Here is a 17,364-nt window from a genome sequence, read left to right on the forward strand (position 1 = left end):
AACAATTGAACTAGAAATGTACTAGTTTTCTAAAAATATTTCTTGAATTTAAAAAAAAAGCAAAATGACTTGACAAGAATATTTCCCATTATTTATTTATTCACTTTATATCCTAACTGCAGCTACCTTCCTCCTATCTTCCCAGTTCCACCTTTACAAATCTTTTCCCCCATTACCTTTCTCCCTTCTCCTAAGAGAAAAGGAAGACCCTCATGGGTACTACCCTGCCCGGGACATCTCGTCCCAGCAGGACTAAGTGTAGCCTCTCCCACTGAGGCCCAACCAGGCAGCACAGCTAGGGGTAAGGGATCCAATGGCAGACAACAGGGCAGGGACAAGCTCTACTCCAATTGTTACAGATCTCACATAAAGACCAAGCTGCACATCTGCTCCAAATGTATAGGAGACCTAGGTCCAGCTACTGTGCGTTCCTTAGATGGTGGTTTGGTCTCTGAGAGCACCCATGGACCCAGGTTAATTGGCTCTGTAGGATTCTTGTGGTGTCCTTGACCCCTCCAGTTTTATCAATCATTCTACAAGATTCTTGGTGATCAGGCTCTGCCTGATGGTAGGCTGCTGGTCCCTGCATCTGCTTCGATCTGCTGCCAGATGAAGCCTCTCAGGTGACAGTTGAAAAAATCTTAAAATGTATTTCAAATGTTCATCCTTAAAGTATAAATATCCTAATAGCCATGGCTGTATAAGGGAGGGGTGTCACCCAGACACTAACTACAGTAGTCAGATAGATGGCCATTCTCCCTCCCTTTGATAAGATTGCAGTTAGGGAGTGTGGGCAGCCCGAGATCAGATGCAGGGAAAGGAAGTAGCAGTCACAGCTCCTTTTTCTGATTTGGAGATGGATGCCCTCTCTGTCATGGTGGAAGAATAAATACAAGTGAGCTGACTGGAGGAAAATGGCATCCTGATAAAGTAGGGCTTGTACATAACACAGTAGAAAGAGAAGGAAAGACCGGCAATCACGATCAGAGTCCACACAGCTGCTGTTTTTTGTGCTTGCCTCAGATTTGACACTGACAGTAGGAAGAGCAGCAGAGCCAGGAATTTTCTGCACTCTAGATCCTGGACTCTGGATCCTGGACATTCTGATGTTGGAAAATTGTAGGGCATCAGCAAACTTGTTAGACTGATCTCATTGCTGTAGTGGCTGATCTGGGAAAGCAAGCGCTGACACAGCACACAGTGACAAATAGATCTATAGAAACGTGAGTTGCATTGTGGAATAGTTGTAAATTCAGTATTACCGATGTTGGGTCCACATAAAAATAAGACCTTTGGCCTCAGTATTCTGAGTTATAAACTTTATTGAAGATTAAAGCTTTAAGGAAATGATCTTAATGTGAATTCCATTTATCTCCTCCTATATCTGTTTATACCTGTAATCTCAACATTCAGGAAGCTGAGGCAAGAAATTGCAAGCCTAAGTCCAGCCTGGATAACATAGCAAGATCCTGTTATTCATGTATGTTTGTATGTATGTATGTATGTATGTATGTATATATGTATGTATGTATGTATATATGTATGTATGTATCATATATGTGCATATCATCATGTCATGCAACACAATTCAGTTAGGAAGCTATATGGTCTAGAATCTAGACTCTAGATAGAGAGATGAATATATGTAACAAGAAGCCATTTGGCTATAACTGAGTCAATGGAGAATCAAGGCTGGGAACGCATTATACATGTACATAAGGTGTCAACAGGGGAAGTCTGTAACTTGATTTGGTTGTCAATAAAGGGAGTTTTCAAAATTAGACTCATAAAAGTGTGAAATCATTTTATTTACTACTATTATATGTGTTTGTTTGTATATGTGAGATGGTTCATGTGTGGAGGCCGGTGGACAACTTTCATGAGTTGGTCCTTTCCTTCCAACATGGGTTCCAGGGATGGAACTCTGGTCATTAGGTTTCCACAGCAAGCATTCCTAAGAGATAGACCATCTATGTTGTTTTAGATAGTATACTTTCTTCTCAACTTTCCAAAATTTCACAATCATAGATTTAAATAATTAAGAGTTACAAGATGTTTTAAACTGGTATCCAAGAAGATTTCATTGGGGGTTATGCAAAGGCTGAGTGACAAAGGAAAAGCACACCAGATTAAAGGCAGATGTTTACAAGACAGCTGATGGGAAGACTGGCCAGTAGAAGCAGCCAGGAAGAAGTTTTAGCTCGCTCGTGCTCTCTCTCTCTCTCTCTCTCTCTCTCTCTCTCTCTCTCTCTCTCTCCCCTCCCTCCTTCCTTCTTTCCCCCCCCCCCCCCGTGTGTGTGTGTGTGTGTAGTTTGCCACATGTATTCTGATGCTCTTGGAGACCAGAGGTATCAATTCTTCTGCAGTTGGATTTCCAGGTGTTTGTCAGTGACCTTGTATGGGTGCTGGGAGTCAAACTTGGATCCTCTGTAAGAACAACTTAGGCTTTTAACCTCTGAGTCACCTATCCAGTTCTGAAAACATGCCCTTATAGTCTGTAATACAGATCCAGGAATAGGAAAATTTGTAGATATGGATTTGTTTTAGTTTTTTGTTCTGGTTTTTGTTGTTGTTTTGTTTATTACTATTTCTTATTAATCTATGTACCAGCTCTACATCCTGATGGCTGCCTCCTCTCTCTTCTTCCCACATCCACTTTCCCTACCCTCCTCTCTCCTTCTTCTCAGAGAAGGGGAGGTCTCCTATAGATATCAACCCATCCAGCATATCAAGCTCCAGTATAACCAGGGGCCTCTCCCTCCTACCCACCAATGAGCCTAGACAAGGCAGCCCAGCCAAAGGAAAGGGGCCCAGAGGCAGGCAACAGAGACAGACAGCCCCTGCTCCAGTTGCCAGGAGTCCCGAGTGAAGATGAAGTCTCCTATCTTGCCACACCTGTGCAGGAGGCCCAGGTTTATCACATACATGCTCTTTAGTTGGTGGTTCAGTCTCTGTGAGCCTCTATGAGGCTAGGTCAATACTGTAAATTTCCTTGTAGTGTCCTTGATCCCTTTGGCTCCTGCAATCCTTCTTCCTTTTTTTCATAAGATTCCCTAGGCTCTGCCTAATGTTTGGCTATGGGTCTCTGCAACTGTTTCCATCAGCTTCTGGGTGAACCCTCCTAGAGGATAGCCATACTAGGTGCCTGCAAGAACAGGAACCCCTTGAGGGCCTCCTTGTTATTTAGCTTCATTGGGTCTGTGAATTGTAGCATGGTTATCCTGTCCTTTATGGCTAATATTCACTCATAAATGAGTACATACCATACGTGTCTTTATGGGTATGGGTTGATTATCTTACTCAGGGTGATATTTTCAAGTTTCATCCATTTGTCTGTAAATTTCATATCCTTGCTTTTCATAGATATGTAATACTCCATTGTGTAAATGTACCACATTTTCTTTATCCATCCTTTGAGAGACATCTAGGTTGTTTTTAGTTTCTGGCTATTATGAATAAAGCTGCTATGAACATAGTTGAGCAAGCGTCTTTGTAGGGTGGAACATCTTTTGGGTATATGCCCATTAGTGGTAGAGCTAGGTCTTGAGGTAGAACTACTCCTAAATTTCTGAGAAACCACCAGATTGATTTCAAAAGTGGTCCGAGCAGCAGTGAAGAAGTGTTTCCCTTGCGCCACATCTTTGCCAGCATGTGTTGTCACTTGAGTTTTTGATTCTAGCCATTCTGATGGGTATACGGTGAAATCCAAAGAGTTCTTTCAATTTGTATTTCCCTGATAACTAAGGAGATTCAACATTTCTTTAAGTACTTCTAAGCCATTAGAGATCCCTCAATCAAGAATTCTCTTTAGCACTGAACGATGTATTTAAATTGGGTTATTTGTTTGTTGGTGTCTAATATCTTACGTTCTTCATATATTTTGGATTTTATCACTCTGTCAAATGTAGGGTTAGTGAAGATCTTTGCCCACTCTGTGGGCTGACTTTCTGTCTTACTGATGGTGTCCTTTGCCTTACAGAAGCTTTTCAGTTTCGGAGGTCCCATGTATTAACTCTTGATCTTTGTTATCAGTATTCTGTTCAGGAAGTTGTCTCCTGTGCCTATGAATTCAAGGCTATTCCCCAATTTCTCTTCTATTAGATTTAGTGTATCCAGTTTTATATTGAGATCTTTGACTCACTTGGACTTGAGTTTTGTGCACAGTGATAGAAACAGACCTACAGATATCTAGTTTGACTAGCATCATTTAATGATACTTTCTTTTTTCCATTGCATAATTTTGACTTCTTTGTCAAAAATCAAATATCCATAGGTGTGTGGGTTTATTTCTGGGTCATCTATTTGATTCCATTGATCAACCTGTCTGTTTTCATGTCAATATCATGTAGTTTGAATTACTATTGATCTGCAGTACAGGACAGTGATTTCTCTAAAAGTTCTTTTCTTGTACAGGATTGCTTTAACTATCCTGGGTTTTATGTTTTACCATATGAAGTTGAGAATTCCTCTTTCAAGGCCTGGAAATAATTGTGTTGGAAATTTGATGAGAAATGCATTGGATCTGTAGTTTGCTTTTGGGGAGATGGCCATTTTTTGCTATGTTAATTTGACTGATCCCTGAGCATGGGAGATCTTCCTATTTTCTAATGTCTACTTCAGTGTCTTTCTTCAGAGATTTGAATTACTTGTCCTACAGGTCTTTCACTTGTTTGGTTAGAGTTATACCAAGATATTTTATATTATTTGTGGCTATTGTGAAGTGTGTTTTTCCCTGAATTCTTTCTCAGCCTGTTTATCATTTGTATAAAGGATGGCTACTGATTTTTGAAGTGAATTTTGTATCCAGCCAGTTTGCTGAAAGTTTTTATCAGCTGTAGGAGTTCTCTGGTAGAATTTTAGGGGTCACTCATGTAGACTATGATATCATCTGCAAAGAGTAATACATTGACTTTTCCCTTCCAATTTGTATCCCACTTGATCTCTTTTAGTTGTCTTATTGCTCTGGCTAGAACTTCAAGTACTATATTGAATAGATAAGGAGAGACTAGATAGCCTTGTCTAGTTCCTGATTTTAGTGGAATTGCTTTAAGTTTCTCTTCATTTAATTTGATGTTGGCTAGGTTGCTATAGATTGCCTTTATTGTGTTTAGGTATGGGCTTTTTATCCCTCTAAGACTTTTATCATGAAGGGGTGTTGGAGTTTGTCAAAGGTCTTTTCAGCATCTAATGACATGATCATGTGTGTGGTTTTTTTTTTCAGTTTGTTTATATGATAGATTGCATTAATATAAAAGACATTGATGGAAAAGTGAGAAAAGATCACTTCACAGAAAAACAATAAGAAATTGAGTGAAGGAAGAGGGGCCAAGACATAAGGGTGCAAAAAGGCATCAGACAGAAACAAATAAACAGAAAAGCACAGTTAGGGCAGCATATTTGCTTAGAAACAAGTAAGATGATTTCAAAGGCTCCCAAAATATCACAGACCTCTCCAGGCCATTAAGCTTGATAATAAAGCAGTCCCTGGCAAAGTTTGAAGGAGCAACTTCAGTGACATAATTTTAAGGGAGCCAGAATAGATTAGAGAGGGAATTGAAGATGCAGAATTCAAAGAGCAAAAAGTAAAGACAGAGAATATGTTCATTACTGTATTTATTTACTGTTTTTATTTATCTAACACATAGATAATATATTTATTTAGAAGGTCAATCTAGGAAAACATCAAGGACACCTTTTCTGAAAAGAGGACTTACGAAAGGGTGAAGTGTATGGGTATGGGTGTAATTTAAACAGCCCTCGTCCTGCCTTGTTTTTATTGTCTACTTGATACAACCAAGAGTCCCTCAGTTGTGGGATTTCCCAGATCAAATCACCCTGTAGCTTTGGTCTGTGGAGAACTATCTTGACTATTTATTGATGAGGGAGAGCCCAGCCCACTGTGAGTAATGTCTACCCAGGGTAGGTGCTCCAGGCTTATATAAGAAAATTGCCTAAGAAAGACCCAGAAAGTTAACCAGAAATCAGCATTCCTGCATACTGTCTGCTTCAATTACACTTTAGTTTCTATCACTTGGATTCCCTCAGTAATAGATTTTGACCTGGAAGTATAAGCCAAATAAACCCTTTCCTCCCCTAAGTTATGTTCATTCATGATGTTAATATAGTAACAGAATATAAACACCCTCTCCCCAAGGTTCCCATATTAAAGACTTGATCCCCAATTTGGCTTTATTGGAAGGTGGTGAAACCTTCAGGAAGTGGGGTCTTGTAGGAAGTCCTTAGGTTACTAAAAGAGTATCCTTAGAAAGGACTGGAAAGCTGGGTCAATTTTCTGCTCCTGGTTAGGGATGTAATCATTTGCTCACTCCTGATAAGAATTGCCAGGCATAAGCCAGGCAGTGGTGCCTCATACCTTTAATCACAGCACTTGGGAGGCAGAGGTAGGTGGATCTCTGTGATTTCAAGGTCAGTCTGCTCTACAGAGTGTGTTCCTAGACAGCCAGGATGCACTAAAAGCCCTATCTCAAAAAGTGACAAGAAAAAAGGGAGGAAAGAAGGAAGAAAGAAAAGAAGGAAGGAAGGAAGGAAGGAAGGAAGGAAGGAAGGAAGGATCAAAGAAAGGAAGAATTAATGACCATAATTTAATAATATAATATAGCCAAAGGATTCTATTCGGACTTAAACCATAGATTTTCAGTCTTTAAAACTGTGTAATAAAAACCCCTCTTTTTCTTATAAAGTAGTCTGCCTCATTTATTTTGCTATAGAAATGAAAAATTGACTGATACAGGAGACTGAAGATTCATCTCTGGAGGAGAAGGGAAGATGGAAAAGTCTCATCTGAGAGTTAAACACAGCAAGAAGAACAACAAGACTGTCATATCAGACATTGTTCTGAGTGCTCATGACAGGCCATGAACCATGCTGGACATCATCCTTAGAAAATCAAGTACTGCTTAAGTGTTGATTTTAAGAAGCTTCTAACCATGTTGAAGAAGAAAGTTCTGAAGATAATTACTACTGTGACTAAGGGAAGTGCATGGAGGAGTGAGAGGTCAAGACCACCTGGGAAGAAGGAAGAGCAGTGGTTCAGGATTACTTCCTGTAAACTGTGTGCTGAATTCTAAAGGACATCAAATGGGTGTGGAATAACATGAGTGAAACAGATACCCAAACAGATTGTACAGCATGCAGAGACAGGCTGTAGCACGGTGGCTAGAGGAAGAGGGCAAGTTACAACAGCTAGTGTGCAAGATCCAAGGGTGGAATAGACCAGAAGTAGGTGGCATGCCTGGGCAGAAGGTTTGTGGATATGAGCCAGGGTCAGGCCACAGTGGCCCTGTTTTCTCCATAAATAGGTTGGACTTTCCTTCTATGGGAAAGAAAGTCACTGACCAATTTTAAACAAAGCAATGACAAGATTGAATATCTCCCATCCCAGGAAGTGTTGAGGAAAGATTGGAAGAATTCCATTTGGCAAGAAAAGTGAGGACGTAAAGCCAGAAAATAGCCCTTTGGCTAGACAGAAAGAAAGTGAAAGAGAGGGGCTAAGTTGATTCAATCAATGGGGTTTGGCCAGCATCTACATAGAAAGTGAAAAACAAATCCCTGGGCTCCTGCCAAGGTAGCCCAGTAGGGGAGCAGGCTCAGGGGTGATGAAGTCTGAAAGTAGGTGGGAGGAATGGAGTAAGCAGTCAAGGAGGAGTGGTTGCCAAGCAGAATAAAGCCATTAAAAAGATGAGCTTTGGGCTGATAGACAAAGAATAAGAGAAAAGTTCCCTAGGCCATGTGTTTGCAAATAGTGAAGGGGACAAAGATTCTGAGAGAACAAACCAGAGTCCCTGGGAGACAGAGAATTCATGCTTGTGATCAGAATAGAAAGTTTTAGCTTTTATAATGACAGAGGTAGAGTCAACCTTGAACTCTAAAAAGTGATCTCACTAAGAGGTAGGTAATACCTGCACTGATGTGATGTAGGTACAGTCTGGGTTCAGCTAACAGGCATTCAATCAACTGCATAGTAAAAAGATTTAGGAAAACATTGTATGTATGGTCATACAAAGGCTTGCTGCTATTATTATTATTATTGTTGTTGTTGTTATTGATTATTGAAGAAACAAAGTCTCATGTATTCCAGGCTGATATCAGATTCACTGTATGAGTGAAGAGAGCCTTGAATTCATGATCCTCCTGCCTTTACTTCTCACATGTTGGAATGGCAAGCATGTGACACCATGCCTAGCTTTGCCACTATTCTTTAAGCTTTGTACTACAACTCTCTGCAGGGAGCTTGTATTGTATTAAGTGTTGTAAATAATGTAGAGAAGATTGAAATGATATAGCAGGATGTTCTTGACTTATATGCAAATGCTATGTATTTTCTTTTATTTATTATATTTTATTTTGTTTTGTTTTTCGAGACATAGTTTCTTTGTGTAGTCCTGGCTGTCCTGGAACTCACTCTGTAGACCAGGCTGGCCTCGAACTCAGAAATCTGACTGCCTTTGCTTCTCAAGTGCTGGGATTAAAGGTGTGCGCCACCACTGCCCGGCATGTATTTTCTATAAGATTCGTGAGTATTCTCAAAGGATCTTGGATCCAATCCCATGTAGATGCTGAGAATTGACCAGAGTTTGAGAATTTAATATTATAGGACCGTAAGTATGTATTTTGAAGTCACTGTGATATAAGAGGGGAGGGTCTGTTAGCTTTAAGGAAGACCAAGAAATACCATAAAAGAAAGCTCTGCTGTGGTCTCCAATGTCAGGCACCATCTGCCTGCAAGAGTGTCCCTTCAGATGTTGTGGCTCTCTCTTGCCACTCCAGCCAGCTGGTCTTTCTTTCAGTTCCTGGAATGTGCTGGACTCTGCTTCACCTCAGAGCCCTCACAATTGCAATCCTCTTCTGAGAAGTTTTAACACCCTTCTCCTTTTACTCTCCCTTCCTCCACAGTGGTCACATGTCATTTTGAAAATCATGCCTCTAGGGAGACTTTCCCCAAATCCTCAGGCCCCAACACTATGTTTGAGCCTCTCTTAGACTTCTCCAAACTACCTAGTACCCTTCATTGGTCACTACAACTTCAGCTCAATATTTTGCAATGATTTGTTTACAGTCAACATCAAGGGATAGATAGACTCTGTCTACCCTATCATCTATTCAGATCCTAACACAGCACATGTAGGACCTTTTACCTCCTTTGGTCCATAAAATCAGAAGTAGCTCAGTGTAATTGTGTTAAGTTCACACACACACACACACACACACACACACACACTTATGTACATCCCAGCACACCCCACACCCGTAGCCTCATACCCCCATACCCACAGCCCTACAGCCACACACATACACACACACACACACACACACACACACACACACACACACATGCATAATCTGAGGCTAGAGACCACCATGGCAGTGAAGACATGACAATGGATGTCTGAGTAGGTCCATGATTACAAAACAGAGTGATGAATGCTGATGCTCCTGTACTAAATATTTTGCTATAAATTTTTAAAATTGTATTATGATCAATTAGGTTTATATTAAATGTTGAAGTTGATTTGAAGATAGTCTATTAACACCCTTCATTATATCACAAATGGCTAATTTTCTGAACTAAGACTATAGGAGTCAAGTGTGGGGGCCCACATCTATAATTCCAGGACCCAAGAAGGAGCAAGATTGCTACAATTTAAGGCCAGCCTGGTCTCTTGTCTGGTGGTTTCTGTGGGATATGGAATCCCAGCTTTCTGTTCACATTATAGATCTTATTCTTTATGTAGTCGTTGGCTTCATTGTCCTGCTTCGGTGATTAGAACACCTGGTTTCCCTCACCTGGAAGGCCCTTGACTGTAGAATCTGCCTGACATTTTCCCTGTCACTTAACACCAAGAGGTTTCTCAGTTCCTGTGAGCTTCTAGTTTGGCCATTTCTTCTCTCACTGTCACTTGATCTTTCAAATTATTTCTCCCTGTCCCCTTCTCCTCCTCCTCCTTCTTTCTTCCTCCTCTTCTCCCTCCTCCTTCTCCCTCTTCTCCTCCTTCTCTGTTCTCTCTTGTCTCCTCACATCCCCTCACCTCCCTTCCTCTTTCTGTACTGAAACAGACTTTCGAAATACAGCTCAGACTAGCCTCAAACTTGCAATCCCCCTGCCTTTGCTTCCTGGGGACTGGGATTCAGCGGTGTGCCATTATACCCAAGTCTCATCCATTGAATTCTTACAGCGTATAATAATTACAAAATTGTCTGTAATACAGGTTATCTTAGAATTCTCAGTGTATGTTCTTGAGAGTAACACATATCCCAAAGTGGATAATTCAATTCTTACCAAGCTGAGAGAAATGAAACACTGCATAACCTGAATTACTGCTATGTTCATCACAATGGGCTTCTCAAATTTTCAAAGTACTGATTGTTCACAATCTAAACACTTTTAGAATTTACTTTATGCGAAGTATTCTATTCAAAACCAGTTTTTAAAGAAAATATGTTTTCCAGTTTGCTATGAGCTCTGATGAAAGGAATATATTTGGTGTGGACTAGAAAGAAATAGTTCTAAAAGACGAGAACAACATTTTACTGCTACAAAGACATAGTCCAAGCCAGTTACTTACAGTCATAGGCTGTTTATGAGGAGGGCTGAACAGAGGGAGAGAATTCATTGTATCCTCCTAGCAGATTGCTCTGACTCCCCTAACATGCTAAGAGACTGCTACAAAGCACCATTTAAAATAATTCCAGATTTTTTTCTATGACTCTCACTTAACTAAACAACTATTTCCAATGATTCTCTTTGTTCTATATTATGTATAAATTTAGCAAATTTGTTTTAAACTATGTTTTAAGACATAGTTCTTCAAAAATATTTTAAGTTATTTTAAAAATAGTTTATAAATAAATACCACAATTGATGTAAAAAACTTCAGGAATATAAGGAAAGGAGAAAGAAAGGAAGAAAGAAAGAAAGAAAGAAAGAAAGAAAGAAAGAAGAAGAGAGAGATAAAGAAAGGAGAAAGGAGAGGGGGGGGAGAGAGAGAGAGAAGATAAAAAAAAATCTGTACCTTTACTTCAAATACCTGTTAGGAGCCAGACATGGCAGCATTGGCATGGGGGTGGTGGCAAGAAAATCAGGGTTGTAAAACCAGCTTCAGCTGCCTGAAACGAAACAACAAAAGAAAACACAAAACAGACACAGCTATTCACATTTGTGTGGTTCAGAGATCACTGCCATTATATTACTAAAATAGCAATAATATGAGAGCTAGGATCCATCATCCAGGAAGAAGCAGTGGAGGGCACATAGTCTTCAATTAACTAAAAGGACTTCTTAGAAAATTTATAGAATCTGAGATAGTTTTGGTTAAGTCTGAGGGCACACAATGGATCTTAGTATAAGCTTTTATATACCATTTTTTCATGTATCTTTAACACAGTTCATGTATCATTCTTTTAAAATTGAGATGAGACATTATAACATTTGAAATTGGGTTTTCTTCCTGTTACTGAAGAAATGTAGCGTGGGCAATTCTGGAACATCCAAGAATCTGATCTGACTGAAGAGGAAGTTACCAAATACGGCCGCACAGTGTCACATTGATTTTCCCGTGCAAATCACCTGAGGTGAAAAGGTTGGGAATACCCTTATTAAAAATTCCTGTACCAAATTCAACTTTAAAAGATGTGTTCAATTTTAAAAAAACGACTGGTGGGAAAACACAACAGTCATAGGTGGGGAACCACCCAAAGTTTTGTGTAGACTCATGGGGTCCGTGTAATCACAGGCACTAATTTCAGGAGCTCTGCTTCAAGTGGCATTTCCTTTTGATCCACAATCGGCACCTTTCTGTTTCAGATTGCCTGTGCACAAGCCCCACTGAAGCAAGCATCAGCACCCACAAAGAAGATAGGTATAAATACATTCGGCACCCCATCTGCTTCTGAAAATAAGTTTATGTGGAGATGTACAATACAGGCTGAATACCATTCTGTGTATAGAGAGACCAAAATTGCTGCATGCTTGGTGATAAGACAGGTGAGGATAAAACATGTGATTTCTGTTTCACATGGAATGTGTTACATCTCATAACATTAAAATAACATAATGTAAAAAGCTTCAGCACCCCTGAAACCTCATTTGCTAACCAGGAGACCCCCACCTTCCATTCTCATGTCTAGCCAAGCTATTTTTACTCAGAGAACCTAGAGACCCTGACTTCAGCGTAGTGATTGAGGACATGGATCCTTGATCCAGACTAGGTATACCCTAGCTTTGGGTATTTCACTTAGCCTCCTTGTCTCTGCCTCATCGGGTCATCAGGGATTACAATTGTGTCTGCTTTGTAAAGTGATTGTGAGAGTTAAGTGGGTACCACATGTGAAGCAGTGTTATCCCCATCACCAAACACTTGGTGAATTCTGTCAGCTTTCAATTGTCCTTATGACATCCATACTAATCTTGTCTTTGCATCTTGCCAATCTATTCCCAAGGGTCTTCTTACTCATTCTGAAATGACAGCTTCAATAGGATGCCTCACAGAGACAAATCTGTCTGCCACCTGTCACTGTTGATGGTAATGATACCAAATGGGCTTCCTGTCTTCTCTGAAAATTTCATCACTCTTTGATATCAAGCCCCTGAACACACTACACTGTGGGTGAAGGAACTCATGAGCTGGTAAGGTTTTCACATTTTTATTTTCTACTGCTTTTCAGTGATAAGGATCCAACCTAGGACCTCACGCATGTCAGACAAGTGTTAACACTGAGTTACACACAGCTCCAGCTCAGACATGCCAGGCGACAGGTAGCATTGAACTGCACATACAGCCTGGTTTTTTTTTCCATACTTAAATAACTAAAACAAAGAGGGAAATAAAACTTTGTGACACGTGAAAGTTACAAGAACTTTAGTTACGGCATCTATGATGGAATTTTCACTGCTGTATTACCACACACACTTATGTACATTTGGTCTGTGGAAGCTTGCTTGTGACTGCAACGGAGCTGAAGTGATAAAACAGAGGCTGTAAGACCCACAAATCTGAGAACTTTTGCTATGTCACCAACCTGGCTGTAGACTCCTGCTACTCAGGTGTGCATCAGGAACCAGCAGCATCAGTTGGGAGTCAAAGGAGCTTCTATGTGAGTCAAAGTCTCAGGTCTTAGCTCAAAATCTGAACTAGAATCCCTGCTTTAACAGGCTGCCCATCTGAACACTAAAGCTTGCATCTGTAAAGAGATCCATTTCAAGAAGGTCTGGAGCTTTGGACAACTTAATCTTTAGGTGATACGGATCCAATAACATCTTCCTTTAGAGATCACTTGAAGGAATAGAGGTCTTAGGTATATTAGACTTGACAATGTCAGTCATATAATTGTATTAAGTAAACTCCAACTGAATGGTAGCTAGTTCTCACAGCTTGAACTGTGCTCACGTGAGCCATACATGGCATCCTTGATTAGAGATTCATTTTGGTTCCATGAAAGCAAGAGAAGATAGCAAAGCATTCTCAGGGTGATTGATCAAAAATTAACAGCCGGTACTAACAGAAAGCTGCTAAGGAATGGATAAGGAACTATCCTCTTGCTTATTTTCTATCCCCCTAATTTCCCCTACTTGAGCCAATTGCAGGTTCAGCCCCACCTCAGGCTTGGTAATAACTGTGTCCTTAGTCACCTTTCAGGTGACTCAGCATCAAGTCATTATCTCTTAAAGAACTACTGTCACCACCTGTCCTATATTCAGAAACTGGGTGACAACCTTATACCTCATGTATTCATTCAATAAATGCTCAATTAAGTATGTCCTGTGTACCAATCAGAGGGCTGCTTTTAAAAAAAAAATCCCAGCAAGAGGTCAGAGAGATGCAGGGTTCAGGGTTCTTAGAAATAAGCCTTCCCTTTGTACTCAAATGAGTCAGTTCTTTCACCCAAGCACCTACCTGCTACTACCTTGTCTGAGAGCAAATCCAGACATGTTCTTTCAGAAAGAAAGACACTCAACTTAGACCCCATCTTTTTTTTGCCAACTCTGGAACTCTGGGTGCCCACTATTCACATTCCCGGATTCTAGGTCTCCCCCTCCATTGAACCATCAACATGACACTGACCTTCAAAGGCCTGGCCCACTTTCCCAATGTTAGCTCCCAGCCCCAGCTTCTCTATGAAAAGGCATCACTTCCTATTTTCTCGTAACAAGCCCTCATTCTTTCTTCAGCAGTAAGCGAGCTTGTGTGGGCAGCACTAATGGAAACTGAGCTAAGAATTCTGCCTTCCTGAATTCACCGCCAGGTAGGGTTATCATTGTTTTGTGAAACATGCAGAGAAAATGCTCTTCTCTTGGCAAATCCATTTTCCTTGAACCATTAACTTACATGCCTCTTCCCCTGAGGAATAAGTCATTTTCTGGACTGTCATTTTTTTGCCAGTATGTTACTTAGGTTGGACAGGTTATCTGGTAAAAGCTAAATGAAAGTGTCACCAAATACAGGTGTTGAATCATGAAGGCAAATAAGAGATAGGGTACCTATGAGAGTTTCTGTGGCATTTTCAGATGATGTGGAAATACACATCTTGATCCTTGAAAGCAAATGTGTGTGAAAATACAAATTTTCCAGGCTTTTCTATGCTGATGTTCAAACCAGAAACTGTATGGTCCTTGCCTAAGGTGTCATTTTACTGGCAGAAAGGATGCGCACACTCATATATGACATAATAATGCTTCTGCAACAAATAAAGAAGTGTGTTCTGACATAGTCAAATAGCATTATAATTTATTTTACAGTTGATTTTATTCTTTTAATTTTTGAGAATAAATGCATATTTAAATGATGCACATGTGTAGGTATGTACCATGCTACACCCTAGAGGTCAGAGACAAAATTTTGGAGCTGGTTTTCCCCTTCCACTTTGACATGTATTCCTGGGCCTGAAATCAAGCTCTCAAGCTTTTGCACTGAACACTTTTACCCATGGAGCCAGCTTGCTGGCCATTGGTTTTAATTTCTTCTGAATATGCTGACTTCAATACTGGTTGGTAGCACAAACTTCAGAGACAACTGAGTCTCCATCATCAGCTTAGGTCTGTGACCTAGTCTGCCAGTTATGTGAACTGTACAGTGGAATCATTACATCTACTTCGGAAGACTAAATATGAGAAAGTGAACCCTGAAGCTCAGTAACTGAGCACACTGTGTGCATGAGGCACAGGAGATGGTGCACAGAACTGAGATGACCATCCAAACTTGCTGGATGATTAACAAGGACTCCCACAAGACACTTCTTCCTGGGTACTGATATACCCTTATATTGGCAGGGCAGCCATACCTGTTTAATTCAAATCAACAGAGATACCTACGGAACCTTTACCAAAGATATGGAGGTCATCCTTGAGTGTGGCACAAGGAGGAAAGAGTTTCTGCTTCAATGATAAAGTCAATTATGAATCATAGCCATAGAAATTTGACATTACTGAAAGACTGATTTATCTTACTGGATTAGTCACACATATTCCGGGATATAGCAAGAAGTGTACATTTGTCATACATTGTATAGCTGACTGTATGTCGCATTCTATACAAAGACACTGTATATTATCTTGATTTAATCTTTATAAGAACAACTTAGGGAAGTGTCTTAGTTGGGGGGGGGGGTGTTCAACTGCTATAATATACACTATGACCAAAAGCAACTTGGAGAGGTAAAGGTTTATTTTACTTATACTTCTGTATCATCATACATAATTGAAGAAATCAGGGTAGGAACTCAAAGCAAGAACCTGGAAGCAAGAACTGAATTAGAGACTATGAAGGAGTGCTGCTTACTGGCTTGCTTTCCATGGCTTGTTCAGCCTGTTTTCTTATGCTACCTAAGACCATGAGCCCAGGGATGGAGTGACCCACAATGGGCTGGGCCCTTCCACATCAGTCATTCATCAAGAAAATGTCCTTTAGACTTGCCTATAGGCCAACCTGATTGAGGCATTTTCTCAGTTGAAGTTCCTCTTCTCTGATAACTTTAGCTTGGGTCAGCTGACAAAAAAACAAAACAAACAAAAATACCAAACAGGACAGGTTGGTACTATCATTATTGTCTTCATATTATCTGCCTTGTATAGAAAGTTTAAAATACTACAAAGACACAGAAATAGTTAGAGAGACGTAGCTTAGTCTTCAATAAATAGATTCATACCATAAATATGTATAGTCCAATTAATTTAATTATAGATTTGTATACTCCCTCCAAAACAAACTAACTGATTTTGTTGATGGAACAGGAACTAAGTAGATCCTAAAGTTCATGCAAAGAATAAATAAATGAACAATAGCCAGACATTTTTAGATTGAAAACTAAACTAATGGCTGGAGAGATGAGTCAGAAGTTAAAGGGCTTGATGTTCAAGCATAAGGACCAGAGCTCAGATCTCCAGAATCCATGTAGATGCTGAGTGAGTGTGGTAGTCTGCCTGCAATTCGACCCTAAGTGCCAGAGACAAGTGGTCCCAGAAGTAAGTTGGCCTGGCAGACTATTGAGATCAGTGAGCTCTGAGTTCATCTGAAAGACCCTGTGTCAATGAATAAGGTGGATAAAATATAAGGAAGACTCTCAACACCATCCTCAGGCTTCCAAACACATGTGCACATGCACCCACATATATGCAAGCATGAATATACATACCACTCATGCAAGAAAAAAACTGAAAGCAATATCCCATTGAATGTTATGACATACCATTCTGATTATAAAAAAACTTATTTGCATAGGAACAGATAAAACATTAGTAAAACAGACCAGAAAATCCATCTGTGAATTAAAATGCACAGAGAAATTTAGTACACAATAAATTAATCTGGCTATTGACACAGTTATCAATAAATGTTATAGGAACAAACTGGTAGCCACTGGATAAATAAAGTTAGATTTCTACCTCATAGACAAAACAACAATAAGGGTCAAATTTTTAAATGTGAAAAGTCAGCCATAAAATGTTAGGAAGAAAATTATAGGATGAAACTTTTTGACTATGATACAAACCCAGAGGCCACAGAACATTTGTTTAAAGCTCTTCTAGGAAAGCCATCCCATATGCAAAGATGAAAGACTACATTTACATGTTCTATAAATATGCTTGTATATTTGAAGTCTATAACTCAGAATGAGAACTAATTTGCCTATACAGAATGGTTCATATACTTTAACAAAAATGCACAAAGGCTTGTGGTTAGAGAAAAAGATTTTTAAAAAGGCCCATTAAACAAAAAAATATATTCAACTTCACTTATGACACTGAAGATTTTCTCTCACTTGTGGAAGCAGCTCTCAGACATTACTGGTCCAAAAGGGGCAGCCTCAATGGACAGTAAGTCAGCGTCACCTACCAGACTCCCCATTTCCACA

This window comes from Grammomys surdaster, unplaced genomic scaffold (genome assembly GCF_004785775.1).
Source record: "Grammomys surdaster isolate TR1022 unplaced genomic scaffold, NIH_TR_1.0 806, whole genome shotgun sequence".
NCBI lineage: Eukaryota > Metazoa > Chordata > Mammalia > Rodentia > Muridae > Grammomys > Grammomys surdaster.